Source organism: Ursus maritimus, unplaced genomic scaffold (genome assembly GCF_017311325.1).
Source record: "Ursus maritimus isolate PB19 unplaced genomic scaffold, ASM1731132v1 scaffold_3, whole genome shotgun sequence".
Classification (NCBI taxonomy): domain Eukaryota; kingdom Metazoa; phylum Chordata; class Mammalia; order Carnivora; family Ursidae; genus Ursus; species Ursus maritimus.
The window spans coordinates 83,132,699-83,147,394 of NW_024425563.1; the positions used below are offsets into that span (position 1 = coordinate 83,132,699).

General features: G+C 35.5%; 1 protein-coding gene across 1 annotated transcript in view; it reads right to left on the minus strand.

Moving 5' to 3' along the window:
• Positions 1-14,696, minus strand: part of CCDC146 (coiled-coil domain containing 146) — a 109,678-nt gene that overhangs the window by 52,546 nt on the left and 42,436 nt on the right. The gene's annotated exons all lie outside the window — the stretch shown is intronic.

The window sequence follows — 14,696 nt, forward strand, 5'->3', positions numbered from 1 at the left end:
CAAATAAGTATCATAAAGTGTTACATTTAAACTACAGTTAGATCCTAATAATCTTCTTAGTTTATGTACTAATAGGAACCATTTAGTCACCTTATAAATTTCTTAAAATACTGCAATTGAATAGTAACAGATGGATAGCTATTACCCATGGCAATTATATAATAAATTATCTTGGAATTTCCTCAGAAAAGGGTGGAATATTCAGAAATTAACACAGTTTCCCAAGAAATCTGGTTTCTATGGTATTTGGATACAGTTTGTTAGCTTGTCTTAGTTTTGGAGAAAGGAAAGAAAACCATATAATACCACCAAGTATAATTTTAACTTTCTTCTCTTGATACCAACTTTGATACCAAGCAAAGTAAAAAGAAATGAAAAATAAGTTAAAAAATAGATTGTAGCAAACATTTCATCAAACACAGCTGTTTCTAGTTCACTAAGTCAACTATTACAAAATATTTTAATGTGCCTTCTGGCAAACACAAATAGCTTCATTTCATGGAAATGCCACATTTCCAGTTATTCCTGATAGCTTATAACAGTTTAAGGATATGCAACCATTTCTACAAATATCTCTTCTTATTTCTCTTCTTTTCCTTTCTTTTCTTTTTTCTTTCCTTTCCTTTTCTTTCCCTTCCTTTCCTTTTTTTCTCTTTTCTTTTCTTTTCATTCTCTCTTTCTTTCTTTTTTTTTTTTTTTAAAGATTTTATTTATTTATCTGACAGAGATAGAGACAGCCAGCAAGAGAGAGAACACAAGCAGGGGGAGCAGGAGAGGAAGAAGCAGGCTCATAGTGGAGGAGCCTGATGTGGGGCTCGATCCCGTAACGCCGGGATCACGCCCTGAGCCGAAGGCAGACGCTTAACCGCTGTGCCACCCAGGCGCCCCTCTCTCTTTCTTTCTATCTTTTTTCATTTCTACAGATTTCTCTATCAGGAAAAGAAGGTAAGACACTACCTAATCTTTAAACACACGTAAGATAGACCTTAATCCGTGTCATAAGAGCATATTTCACAACCACAAACTAGTAGCCAATAGTATAAATACACTCTGCAGTTGCTTTTGGTATGCACAATTTAAAAATAAAATGAGAAAATTACCTGGCAACATTTAAAAATTGGTAGATTTTACATAAGAATGGAATTTTCAGCTTCTCTTTAAAAATTTCTAGATTTGATGACACTGGATTCATATTCCAACATTTCAACAATCAATGGCATTTAGCAGAGGCTGACTTTCAGAGATACTTAAAGGGGCTGACCCTTTTAAAAGGAGCACAGTCTGCCTCTCCCATTCCATGTATGGCTCATGTACTAACACCTAGGCTGTTTCACTTATTTATGTTACTTTTGTGGATCTTGTAGGCATTTGAGATTGGGACTCTGTACATATCTTATGTTATATGTATATGATATATATACCTAAAGGTAGAAAATAATTAAGAGAATGGCTCCATTTATAAAGCTCTTGCACAAATGTTTTTGGAGGATCATATTTCTTGGGGTTGTATCTGTCTCTTTTGCCTATCTCTGTACCTACCAGAGCACAAGGGTGTATGACTGCATCATCTGAGGTTAAGAACTTAACAGTTAGGGACACCTGGGTGGCTCAGTTGGTTAAGCATCTCTCTTCAACTTAGGTCATGATCTCAGAGTCTTGGGATCAAGCCCCACATCAGGCTCCCTGCTTAGTAGGGAGTCTGCTTCTCCCTCTGCTCCTCCCCCCTGCTCATGCGCATACTCTCTCCCTCTCTCTCTCAAATAAATAGAATCTTTTAAAAAAAGAACTTAACAGTTTAAAATTTGCGATTTTCTTACTGTTTTTCCATTTTTATTCCCTGATAATTTTATCAAATAAATACAAATCTGATAGTTTTTAGACTAATTGACATATTTAAAAATTATTTAAACTTAAGTGTTTTCTTATTTGGATGCTGAAATGAATTTTCATTTCAATAAAACACCATGGAACAAAAAATAAGCTAAAAAGATTATGAAGACACTGAAAAATTGTCAGTCAGCTAAATTTTGTCGGGTCTGAAAAACAGGAAACATTCAGTTAACATAAAGGACTTCAAAAAAAAAAATCTACAAACATTATCCTTGCAGTTAACTATCCCTTTTTTCTGTACTTTATGAGATTTGATACACACATGCACACACACACACACACACACACACACACACACACACAAAACCCAAAAAACCCTGTAATTTGTAAGGGAAGTACAGATAAATTCTTAACAACTTACTCCAGTAGTTATCATTTTAGTAGAAGTTTGGGCCAAATAGGAAGTGAGCATCCAGTAATGTAGTCCAATGAGAAAATTATTTCCAGGCAAGTCAGGCACCAGCATGCTAGGGATTCCAAGACGGGAGTTAAAGGGACAAAAATAATTTATTTAGAAGTAGCATAATTGGGGCACCTGGGTCGCTCAGTGGGTTAGGTATCCGACTCATGGTTTTTGGCTCAGGTCATGATCTCGGGGTCATGGGATCGAGTCCCAAGTCAGGCTCCACACTAGCAGGGGGTCTGCTTGAGATTCTCGCTCTCCCACTGCCCCCTCCCTGCTTGCACACTTTCTCTCAATAAATAAATAAAATCTTAAAAAAAAAAGAAATAGCATAATTTATTGCGGTAAGGTGGGAGACAGCAAATTCTTTTAAGGTAGGGACTCCCATCACTAGAGCCCAAGTTCTGCCCCATGTGGAACTCACAAAGGCTTGAGTAAGTTGAAAGAAAGAGTACATGTGACTGCTTAGCAATAGCAGTCTTTCAATAAATATTTACTAAATAAATGAGTAATTCCTGAAATGAATTTATTCAATAAATATTTACCAAATGAATGAACACACAAAGGAGTACAAATTAATCACTCTTCTTTTATCTCTTATTGAAAGTAATGCTTAACATTTATTTATTTATTGAGAGATTGCTATGTGTTGTGTTTTGTGTATATTATATCTCATTTAGTCCTCACAATCACGCTATAAATAAGCGTTACAATCCAAAATTTTCAAAAATAAAACTTAAAAAAATAAAAGTTTTATGTTAACAACAGTAACAACAGCAACAAAACTCAAGATGGTTGAGAAACTTGAATAAGGTTATAAAGCTGGTGAGAGGTTCTTTGCAGGGATTTGGCCTTACTTATTTTTGTGAATTAAAGAAACTCAGAAATGAGTAGCATAGTCTTGCTGATAGCATGGAGACAGTGTGAAACATTTAGAGAATTTAGGGTAATACAGGTTGGCAAACATGAAAGACCATGCAGGGGTAGATGATATCCATGAAAGGATACTATATAAATTGATGCCGTGAGGAAGGATGGGGGAAGAAGACCTACTAGTTCATTTTGATCTCACTTGCCGTATAAAACCAAGAGACAGTAGTCAAAATTAATTATAAGAAAGAGGGCGGTGGTATTATATAATGGTATGAATATACAGATAACCGTTATAACAAAATCACAAATCTTCCTAAATTCCAGAAGACAGATACATATAAATATAAAGGTGGGATAAACCTTGAAATAGAATTATCCTGTAGGAAGAAGGGAGGGAACAGGGGTGGAGGGGCTGGGGATAGAAGTTAGAATTCTTTGAATATACTTTGTTTTGGAGATGTTATGTAGAACAGTACCTTAATTATAAAATTAAATTTAAAAGCATTTTTAAAAATTGAAAACAAGATAAATCAATTGAACATAACTATGTATCAAGTTGGTGCATAACTATACAATAATAAAATTGTATAGGACAATTAGAGAATTATGAACACTGACTAGATATCTGATGATATTAAGGAATTTTTGTTAATTGCAGAGTATGAAAACGGCATTGTGGCTACATTTTAAGGGAGTTCTGGCCTTTTAGAGATACATATGGAAATATTTATAAACAAAATGCTTTGATAATTTAGGGATTTGCTTCACAATAATCTGGAGTTTGGTAGTGTAGGAAGTGAGTGGGGGATGAATCAAGATTGTCCATAATTTGAAGCTGGGTTATGGGCACTCAGGGGTTCATTGTACAATTTTCTTTTGTATAGATTTGAAAATTTTGATTATAAGGTTATACATTTCTTGATAACCAGAAGTATCAGAGTTAAGATATACAAGTGAATGTTGACCTAAAATACTTCAAAGGCTATCGATTTAATCCAATAATGTTATGTTGTATCTATATATAATGATATAGTATAATAATCAATACTGTAATATACTTAATCATCAAAATAGCCAACTTTACTTTTAAACAAAATCCCTATCAATTTCCTACCTTAATCACTGAACTTAGCTCTAAGAGAACCTTTGGGTCTCCTCAAAACCCAAATCTATCCTCAGAGAATGAATATTTGCCAGCCATTGAGGTGATGAAAAGAGCATGCCAAAGCATTAGAATAGGCTATATCGACTAGTTTAATAAGAAATCGTAAAGGAACAAAATTTACATTTTGATAATTTGAATGTGGATCTGAATTACTCGTTAAACTTAGAGACTACACCATATTCCACGGAAGACAAGAGAGTGTTAGCAATAATTAATATTCTATCACAGATTTTTACGGAGGGTATCCATATCCTGAGCATTGAAAAATAGATGGGCATCATTATCAGTGCACTGCAAACTATCCTTTATTTATAAATGTGTCATTGTAGAGATGAATAGAATGTTACACACAAAGAAACTTGTGGGGAAATGTGAACAATCTAAACTATAGTATTTAGGTAAGGCTTCAGTTTAATAGTTAATATACACATAATAATATATGCCAGAAAAAATATAGTAGGAGCCTTGAAAATGTTATCTCATTTAATTCTTCTAATAATCCTATGAAATAGGTATGTCACAGAGAGTCTATGCTCTAAGGAGAGAAACGAGGATTCAAACTTGCATAAGCACATAATAGAAAAATACATGCAAAAATATGAATGGTTCTCGCAAATATGACATATTGGGAAGAAGTCAAACACAAAAATACATTTTGTATGATTCTATTTACATCAAGTTTAAAATATAGGTAAAACAGAAAGTATGGTGTTTAGGGATTCATGCTTAAGCAGTAAAACTATGAACAATTAAAAAAGGATTATAAAAACCAGAACAGTAGCAACTACAGGTTGAGTGACAGGGTATAAAGGGACTTTCTGGGAACTGGCAATATTTTATTTTTTGACTTGGGTAGTGGTTGAGTATTTGACTTGAATCATACTTTATATTCTAGACACGTTATGTGTATTACACTTCAAAAATTTTTAAGATTAAAAACTATGTAGAAGATGGTCTATTTTTTTTAAATAAAATTACACATTAAGAGAAATGACTTGAAATTTTCCAAAATGTTAATAAAAGCGTCATCACACTTAACAAAAAAACCTAAACAACCCAATTCAAAAATGAACAAAGGATCTGAATAGCCATTTCTCCAAAGAAGAATATAAATGGCCAATAAGCACATTAAAACATGCTCAACATCACTAATCATTAAGGGAAATGCAAATCTAAATCACAGTGAGATACCACTTCACACTCATTAGGATGGGTATTATTGAGCAGATATTTGTACACCCATTTTCATAGCAGCATTATTCATTAAAGCCAAAGGTGGAAACAACTCAAATGTTCATCAACAGAGGAGCAGATAAGCAAATTGTGGCATATACATACAATGGAATATCATTCAGCCTTAAAAAGAAATGGTATTCTTTCCGATACATGCTACAACATGAACGGACCTCATAGACATTATGCTAAATGAAATAATCCAGATACAAACATACAGATATTATATGATTTTGCTTACGTGAGGTACCTAGAATAGTTATATCTGTAGAGACAGAAAGTAGAACAGTGATTTCCAGAAGTGGGATAGCAGGGAATGGGGATTTATTGTTTAATGGGTACAGAATTTCAGTAGGGAGTGATGGAAAAGTTTTGGAGATAGATGGTGGTGATGGCTGTACAACAATGTGAATGGACTTAATGCCACCGAATGTACACAAAATGGCTAACATGGCCAATTTAATGTTATGGATATTTTACCATGATAATAAAAAAGGATTAGTTTTCATATGCATTTCTGTACGTCTAATCTTTTTTACAATGAGCAAGTATTTCATTTATAATCAGAAAAAAAAAGTTTTCACGAAAGGGATTTAAAAGAATTGGTCACATGCCATCTAGAATGCAGCTCTGGGGCACAAGATGTCTCTTAAAAAATAATTATTTTAAGAATTTATACTCCAGGGGCACCTGGGTGGCTCAGTCGTTAAGCGTCTGCCTTCGGCTCAGGGAGTGATCCTGGCGTTCTGGGATCGAGCCCCACATCGGGCTCCTCCGCTGGGAGCCTGCTTCTTCCTCTCCCACTCCCCCTGCTTGTGTTCCCTCTCTCGCTGGCTGGCTCTCTCTCTCTCAAATAAAAAAAATAAAATAAAAAAAATAATTTATACTCTAAGCCAGACAACACAAACAATCATAGACAGAAAGACAAGTGGGAAAAAATTATGGATACAGATTAGTATATATTGGAGAAAGTGAATTATTTTCATGTAAACAAGGCATGTGAACATAGTACGTTTGGGAACTCCCAATTATTTTGAAAGACCTGAAGGAACTACTGCTTTCTAAATCCCCAGAACCATTGTATTAGGAAAGTTTTAATATGGGTAAACTATATTTCGGTGGCATTTTTCTATAGTCTGGCAACAAATTAAGAGTACCATATAGATCAATCCAGAATTAGCTAGAAAAGCTAGTCTGGAAATTGGAAGACCTGAGCAGCCTTGGTCAGGGTTGCATAGATCATTTACCTTCTCCTAGGCCTGTTCACTCATCTGTAAAATGAATGGGTTGGTCTTGATAACATGAAACATCATTTCCTGAGGTTTTGTGGCACCGCGCAAAGCTTGCAATAGCTGTTTAATTATTAAAGTTCCTTTAGTAAACTCTAAACACTATACAAAATATTTTATTTTTTTAAGATTTTATTTATTTGAGAGAGAGGGTGAAGAGAGAGAGCATGAGTAGGGGCAGAGGGAGAGGAAGAGTCCCCTGCTGAGCAAGGAGCCCAATGTGGGGCTCAATCCCCAGACCCTGGAATCATGACCTGAGCCAAAGACGCTTAACCAACTGAGCCACCCAGGTGCCCTGTTCTAAATATTGCATATCAATGACTGGAATATATGTGTAGTATGTTCACCTTCCCCTGACATTGTTATTTTGCTATTTGCTGTAGTAGTGGTGTTTCAGAACATGAAAACTCGAGGAATTACAAGGAATTGAGTTGTTAGGAAAGCGAATAGTTCCACCACAAAACTCCTTTAAACATTTGGAAATCGGATATGCTGGCTAAAAGTTCACACTGTTCATAAAGTTAAGCTGTTTGGAACTCGTATGTCCTAAAAGTTTATTTAACTTTGGGGATGGGCAATATAATATGATCTGAAGCAACTATGAACACAACTAAGGCCACTGTCAAAATGATGGAGAAGGCATTTATCTTTGATGCCCTGATGCTCTGATTCCAATCTTATCCTATAACTTTGTTCTCTCAGTATCCAGTCCAGGAAAAAAAAATCCTATAAAATTAGCTTTACATATGGTTTTAATATCTTCGTTAAACAAAAGATCATGCTATATCTCCTACCATGATTCAATTTTGCTCTCTTTTTCCCCCTCTAGTCTTTTCTCTTTGTTTCTTTGTCTTGTCTTTAAGCTACCAACCTCCATCTCTCAAGGCTCCACTTTGTTCCACTATATTTCTGTCTCTATGTTTGGGTGGGAATTAGAGGGGAAAATTATAGAAGATGGGCACATAATAAGCAGCAGATGTTAGCTATTTGTAGAGCAACTTAAACTTGGTCTAGATTCTCCAAGTCAGGCCAGACTACCCTTCTGGTGCCTGCCTTAGAAAGGAGAAAAGTAAAATCCCCCAATCCATATGCTGCTTCTCCCTCCTTACCCCCACTGCTTCACACTAAAGAAGCAAAGATATAAAATGGAGGGGAAAAATAGGAAAGGAGCAAATGTAAAAAGCAGAAGATCTTAATATATTTACTCTTTTGTTTTTGTATTTTCAATACGATAGCTATGTCTTTATCCTGTGCATTCTGCAGAATTTATAATTTAGTGAACTGATAAACCCTATACTCATTAAGTAAGTTTTAGACCTAGGGAAGCTACATATGCCATTTGTATGGGATAAGGTTTTCTTTTTAAAATCCCCTTTGTTCTAAACACTTTTTCTGCTATATAAATGAAGATCATGGCATGGTGGTCATTAGGGAAATGGGTTAAGAAGCAAAGAAATAAGCCTGATAAAGGAGAGAAACGGGAAGTTCTCTTCTCTACCCAGACAGCATATATTCCAAGGTAGTAGTGATTATTTACAGACACTATACAACCTTTGTGGTCTAACTTGGAAAAAATGGCTTGAAAAGTGACCATTTCAGGAGTAGCAAAAGGAGAGGCCAATGCCATGGCATAGTGGGAGGGAATTGAGGGGTTCAGAAAAGGCCTTGGTGTGCCCGAAGGCTAGACATATCACTCTGCCCAAGGCTGGCTCTGGCTTGAAGCATGTACCTCTACAACTTAAAGCTCCACCAAGTGAGGAAAGTGTCTGTTTTTTCACCCTTGTTATCCCCAGGGCCAGTACAGAGCATGGTTCAATAAATGCAAAAGAAGTATTCATTGACCAGATGAATACATAAAACAAAGTAGATCTTTATAATTTTCCATTGGAATTAATGATTTAATTAAAGGATAGTCTTTTTTTTTTTTTTACATTTTGATGCTTTGCTTTGCTATTATACGGCTTCTAATGAATAACATTTAGAATCATAAACCGTTACAGCTGAAAGGAGCCTTAGTGATGTATAACTTGACTTTCTCCTATTACAGATATGGAAATTAAAGCTGACTTAAGTGGCAAGAAAGTGGAGGTTTTCTCACTAAGAACATGAGTTCCAAGACTACCATCCTAAGGCTCTTTTCACTGTATCATGTCATGCTGTTTTTGAGGTGATCACAGTAATGAATGAAGATTTAGTTTGAATATGTAATTACATGTCACTGAGGAGACTCTTGTGTCTGTTTTGTCTTCTTTTTGTGCCGCAGCAATTGTTGCAGCTAAACTTTGTATCAGTTATCAAGGCACATGCCAAATCATTGGTACATGCAAACATAATCAAAATAACTTTGTATTAAATACACAAGCAGAGGAAAGCTGTGATAAATAAAAATGGGTACTTAAAAATAAACAAAATAAGGAGCAAGCAGTTTGACATCTGTTGATAATGATCACAAAGTAGTTTCTTCTACCCTGAAAGATTTTCACTGAAAAGAACAGGAAATGACTCAAATCATAGATATTATCAAACTAGAAGCAGAAAAAGAAATAAACTAAATAAGATAATGCCGTACCTCGGAACGTGACACTGTAAATGCTTAAAAAGATTTCCTAAGAACCTGGAAGACCTAGCAGTGTGTTTCAACGTTTACTATTTACAACATTTAATCCGTTTCATAAATTTTCTTTACTTACCAGCGCAGTGGAAATCACCTTAAGTTAACCTTTATTGAGAGTTCAGACTTGAGTCTTTTAAAAACGAGTCTCAGAGTAAAGACAGGCATTTAAAAGACATGCATTCAGTATGAGATTATCCAAGTAGCATGGAATTAGTTTAATATTTTCATTTTTCCATAATAACTGAATTCTTTAAGATGCACACTATTCTGATGAATGAACTGAAATATTTAAATAAATCCGTCAGCTAAATTGTATGACTTAATTTATATTTACATACATCATAACATATATGACATATACATTATATAGCATACAATGTATATTCATGTAATATGTTATACATAATATAAATTTATATTCATATATTATTTTAAAATGCCAAATAAATCAATACCTCAAGGAAAGCAAGTGCCAAAACAGGTAATACCAAATTAACCATCTCAGCTTACGATGAATGAATGAACAGACATTTCCAAGAATTTAAAGCTATGGATTTTGTGACGACATACCTTCAGTCCTCATTATTCATGGATTGTGTGTTTGCAAATTCATCTACTCATTAAAATTTGTAACCCCAAGATAACACTCACAGGCTCTGGGGATCATTTGTAAACATCCCTAGAATGGTGAACATTTTGAGTTGCCCAGCTCAAAGAGGGCAACACTCTGCTGTCTTGTTTCAGCTCTCATACTGTAAACAAGTACCCTTTCTGTGGTTTAAGGGTCACGTTTTCCACAATTTTGTGCTTTTTGTTTGTGATTTCACTGTTGAAAAGGGCCTCTGAGCTTAGTGCTGAAGGGCTGCTTAGTGTTCCTACATAGAAGAAAGTTGTGATGCACCTTATGGAGAAAATACTTGTGTTAGAAAAGATCCCTTCAGGTGTGAATTGTAGTTCTGTTGGTTATGAGTTCCATGTGAATGAGTCAACAATATAAAATAAGAGGTTTTTAAACAGAAACACATTTAAAACAAGGTTATGTATTGATCGGTTGACAAAAATATTATGACCAGAGGCTCACAGAAACCTAACCCAGTATGTCCCTTGGGAGCAATGGTTCCATATTTGCTAATTCAGGGTTTGCAGTGATTTGATAGGAAATAACTACCAGAAACAATGAGGCACAAAGAGAAGGCGCAGAAAGCCATGATCTGAGACAAAAAAAGAAAGAAAGGCACAATTTGATTTTCATGATTTCTTTCCTATGTTTTTATTTTTTGTTTTGTTTCAGGAATATAAAAGGAAATAAGATCAATTTTCGATAAAGAAATAAAAATAAATACATTTTGTTTCTCCAACATTGGTCATTTGAAGTTTTCTAAGTCTCTGGAAATCAGATGATAGCAAAATTAGATGTCATGCCCATGGATCTCTTGGATGATCCCGGGCTTGGTGTGGGATACATGGTAAAAAGAGATTCTGTTGATAGGTAATGACTGATAGACGTCTCAAGACTCCCATGGGACATTCCAGTTTCATAAAATTTTAGCTGAGGAGCCCTGAGTACCCCACTGAAGGTCTGGGCCATTTGCATGTCAGATAATTATATATTCTGTAGTCTAATAAAGAGTGGACCCTTGGATGTTTCTTTTTTGAACCACAACCCTTAAGGATTCGCATAATGGATCTTTCATAGTAGGTCCATACTAGAGAGATTTCTAGTCTGCCTCTACGCTAGTGAGATACTTGCAAGACAAACTGAAGAAACCATCAACTATTATTCTAGTTTTAACCAAAATCAGGCAATTCTTGATCTCTCTATGGGTTGCTGAAATCAGGGTATCAGTTTAAGTTCTTTCTGTGAAATTATAATGAACAAGGACAAAGACCCCTAAGGAATATTAAAATAAACATTATTTACTGTTGACATTTCAAATCAAGTAGTTTAAAACGTGAATGTTTTAAATTCTTTATTATCCTAAAAGGACATAGTCCCTAAAGTATAATCAAATGCTCTTGAATTTAATAAATCAGAAACTAAAATATGTTAATACATGTAATATCAGTGAAAACATCTCAATGCTATAAATAATGATTGTCATATTAACTTCCTTTGGTACAAATAGAGACATAAAGTGTTTCCTTTAAAAAAAAAACTGCATTAGAGGAAATGGAAATTTATTTTTGAAGTCTGACCCAAATACAGTAAATGCAGATCCTCCCTTGAATATACTTTGAATAAGAAAACAATAAAGAAGTATGAATATGTTGTGAATATAGACTGATGCAATTAATTTTCATATGTGGCTTATAGAAATTCCGCCATATGTTGGTGCTAAATAATTTGTTTAGATCCAAAAAACCAATTTGTAAATGGGCATAACGTGTCAGTTCTGGGTTGAAGGCAGATGTGGGCAAGAAGGGAAGATTCTGACACTGCCATGAAGACTCAGAGGATGATACTCAAGTCAGGGCAGACTGGGCATGAGAAAATCCAGAAAGAGTTTCCAGCAAAAGGGAGGAGGCAAAAGGTGAAGGTCAGATGATGGGAATTCCATAGGTGCTGAGGACAAAAAGTCAGCTCTTCAAATTTTTGATTATCTGATAACTGCCTGCTTGAAACTTTCTCTCCTAGTCTTCACGACACTGCACTCTTCTGGTTTTTGTCCTCTTTCTTTGACCATCCCCTTGGTTCCTGTGGTTTCAAGTTGATATCCACATGTATTCCGTGATGATTTCATAGCTAAATGTCTAACTGTTTGGTAGATATTTCTATTTAATGGTTTGTCAATGTATTCAGAATAGAACTGATACTTCCACACTCTCCCCAACCTACTGCTCTCGTTGCCACATTACTTAACTTCAACCAGGGTCATATTTCACAGTTCTCCATTTCCCTCCATTTCTGATCAGTGATCAGATCTCATGGCTTCTATCACTCCTTAGTAATAACGTCTGCAATCCCTTTACCACCCTTCCTGCCGTCACACTAATACCTCTCACCTAGGACTCCCATTTCCTATTGGTATCTAGTAGAAGATCCATTCCTAAAAATGGTCCTGGGGTTGGCGGGGGAAGGTTCCTATTGTTAACTAACATTTGAAAAATGCAGCATACATCACTTCCCTCTTGGCCAGCCATATGCTATTTCTCAGATCCGCTAGTCCTGAAACTCTATTCATCAGCATCTAGTTACTCATGTTCCAGGAAACACACTGGAAAACAAAAACTTGGACTATTTAAATGACCTCTAAATGGCTCTCCTTGCCTAATCTTTCCCTTTCCAGTGCATCAAGTATTTCATTGATAGATAAATTTCTCCAAGGTGCTTAAATGATTATATTATTCCCTTGCTCAGAAATCTTCAGTGGCTCCCCATTGATCTAAGCAGTGATTAAGCACCAGGTTCTCGCAACATGGTACCAGTATACCTCTCCAGTATTATCTTTCCCCCTACGTGGCAGTGTGGCATGGGAGAAAAGACATGAACTTTGGAGTCAGATCCAGGTTCAAATTCCAACTCTGTGTCTTAAAAACTATAAAACAGGCAAGTATTTAAGGCCTTGAGCCCTTTCTTTGTTCATCTGCAAATGCACATAACTGTAGAGATGGAAGGATATAGTGACATAGTATTGGTGAAAGCTTCTCCAATAATTGTAGCACACACTCTCTGGCCCCGTGGGTTGTAAACTCATTAGTCAGGTTGAACCTCTTTCATGTTGTAGTCACTTAGTGTCTGCCTGCAGTAAGTGACCAGTGATTTTTTAAATTGAGAACCCAGAGGATCACCTGCCAGTGTCACTGAGAACTGATGAAAGCAGTTCTCTACCTTTATTTGGGGAATTTTTTATGGGTCCTTAAGGGGCAGAAGCCAGTTCCCACAGCGCATCCAAGCTTTTTAGGTGGAACCTTGTCACTGACGCTTGGCTAGGTGGGGCTGCAGGAGCCAAGAAGCAGCAGCAGTGCTTGGAAAAGCAAATCCTTGATTCAGAAAGATGAAACAAAAGCCTACGGCAAGAGTCAGAAAGCTGCACTTTTCTTAGGTTCAGGAACTTTTAAAAGTGCTTATGATTTACTTCAAAGTCCAATGTGAAGAAAATCCAAGGTCCTCAGCAGCGCTGCCTGAGAAGGAAAAAGGGATTTTTGTTTGATTTGTTCGCTAGTGTAGCTTGAGTAGTGTCTAGCATGTAAAGGATGCTCAGTAATATATGATGGATGGAGGGATGGTGGATGGATGAATAAATGAATGAATGAGGCCATGGCATGCATTTTATATATGATATAGCATAGTGCTGAATATATATAGAAGGTCCTTCATTAATAATTAACTGGCTAAATATATAGATTATACCCTAGCCAGTTAAAGGCATTTAGTAATGTACCTTAAACTAAATATTATTCCTATATATTTCTACTTTATAAAATATTTTTATGTATTATCTATACTATCATCATTCTCTTTCTTTTAAAATGATCTGTTCATTCACCTATTTCTCCCCTCACAACAGGAGAGTGTCACAATTTAAGAGCAAGTGAGGAGAGAAAATGAAATTAAGAGATTAATTAGATATTTTTAATCAGAAAGTTTAAAGATTTTTGTCTAAATTGGTTTGACTGCACTGAATGGAGTGAGGAGAAAACAAACTTCATTTTTTAAAAAGTTGGAAGAATATGGAGGAAAATGAGGCATAAGGTATGCAGACCGTGTTTGATAAATTTGTTTGGAAAGAATGTTACACTTATACACCACATTTGGTAACACACTTCATTCAAAGTTTTTATAATTATCATTCTCATATGTGGGAAGAATAGCCAGATACCTCTTTCACAGCTGTAGGAACCCAGGCTCAGTGAAGGTAATGATCTATACCTCCAGTAAGAGGTGGATCCAGGGGTGGAATCCAGTTCTTCCAAGTATTCAGGAGTAAATACAGTTGCCAAAGTGTAAAGCGACCCGACACATTTAGAGAACATGAAGAGTTAGGGTGAGTAGGGTACTTGGCTGGAATGAAGAGGATATATAAAAAAGTCACAGGACATCAAGTCAGAGAAATAAATAGGAGATCGATTATAGAGTACCTTGAGTAATACAATCAAGAATTTGGATTGTTATCCATATCAATTATTTTGAAATGATTTTTAAAGCCAAAAAAATCATTTTTAAAATAAAAACCTGAGATTCCAAGATGTAAAACAAATTAAAAGTAGGTTGTTTCTCCATTTGAAGTT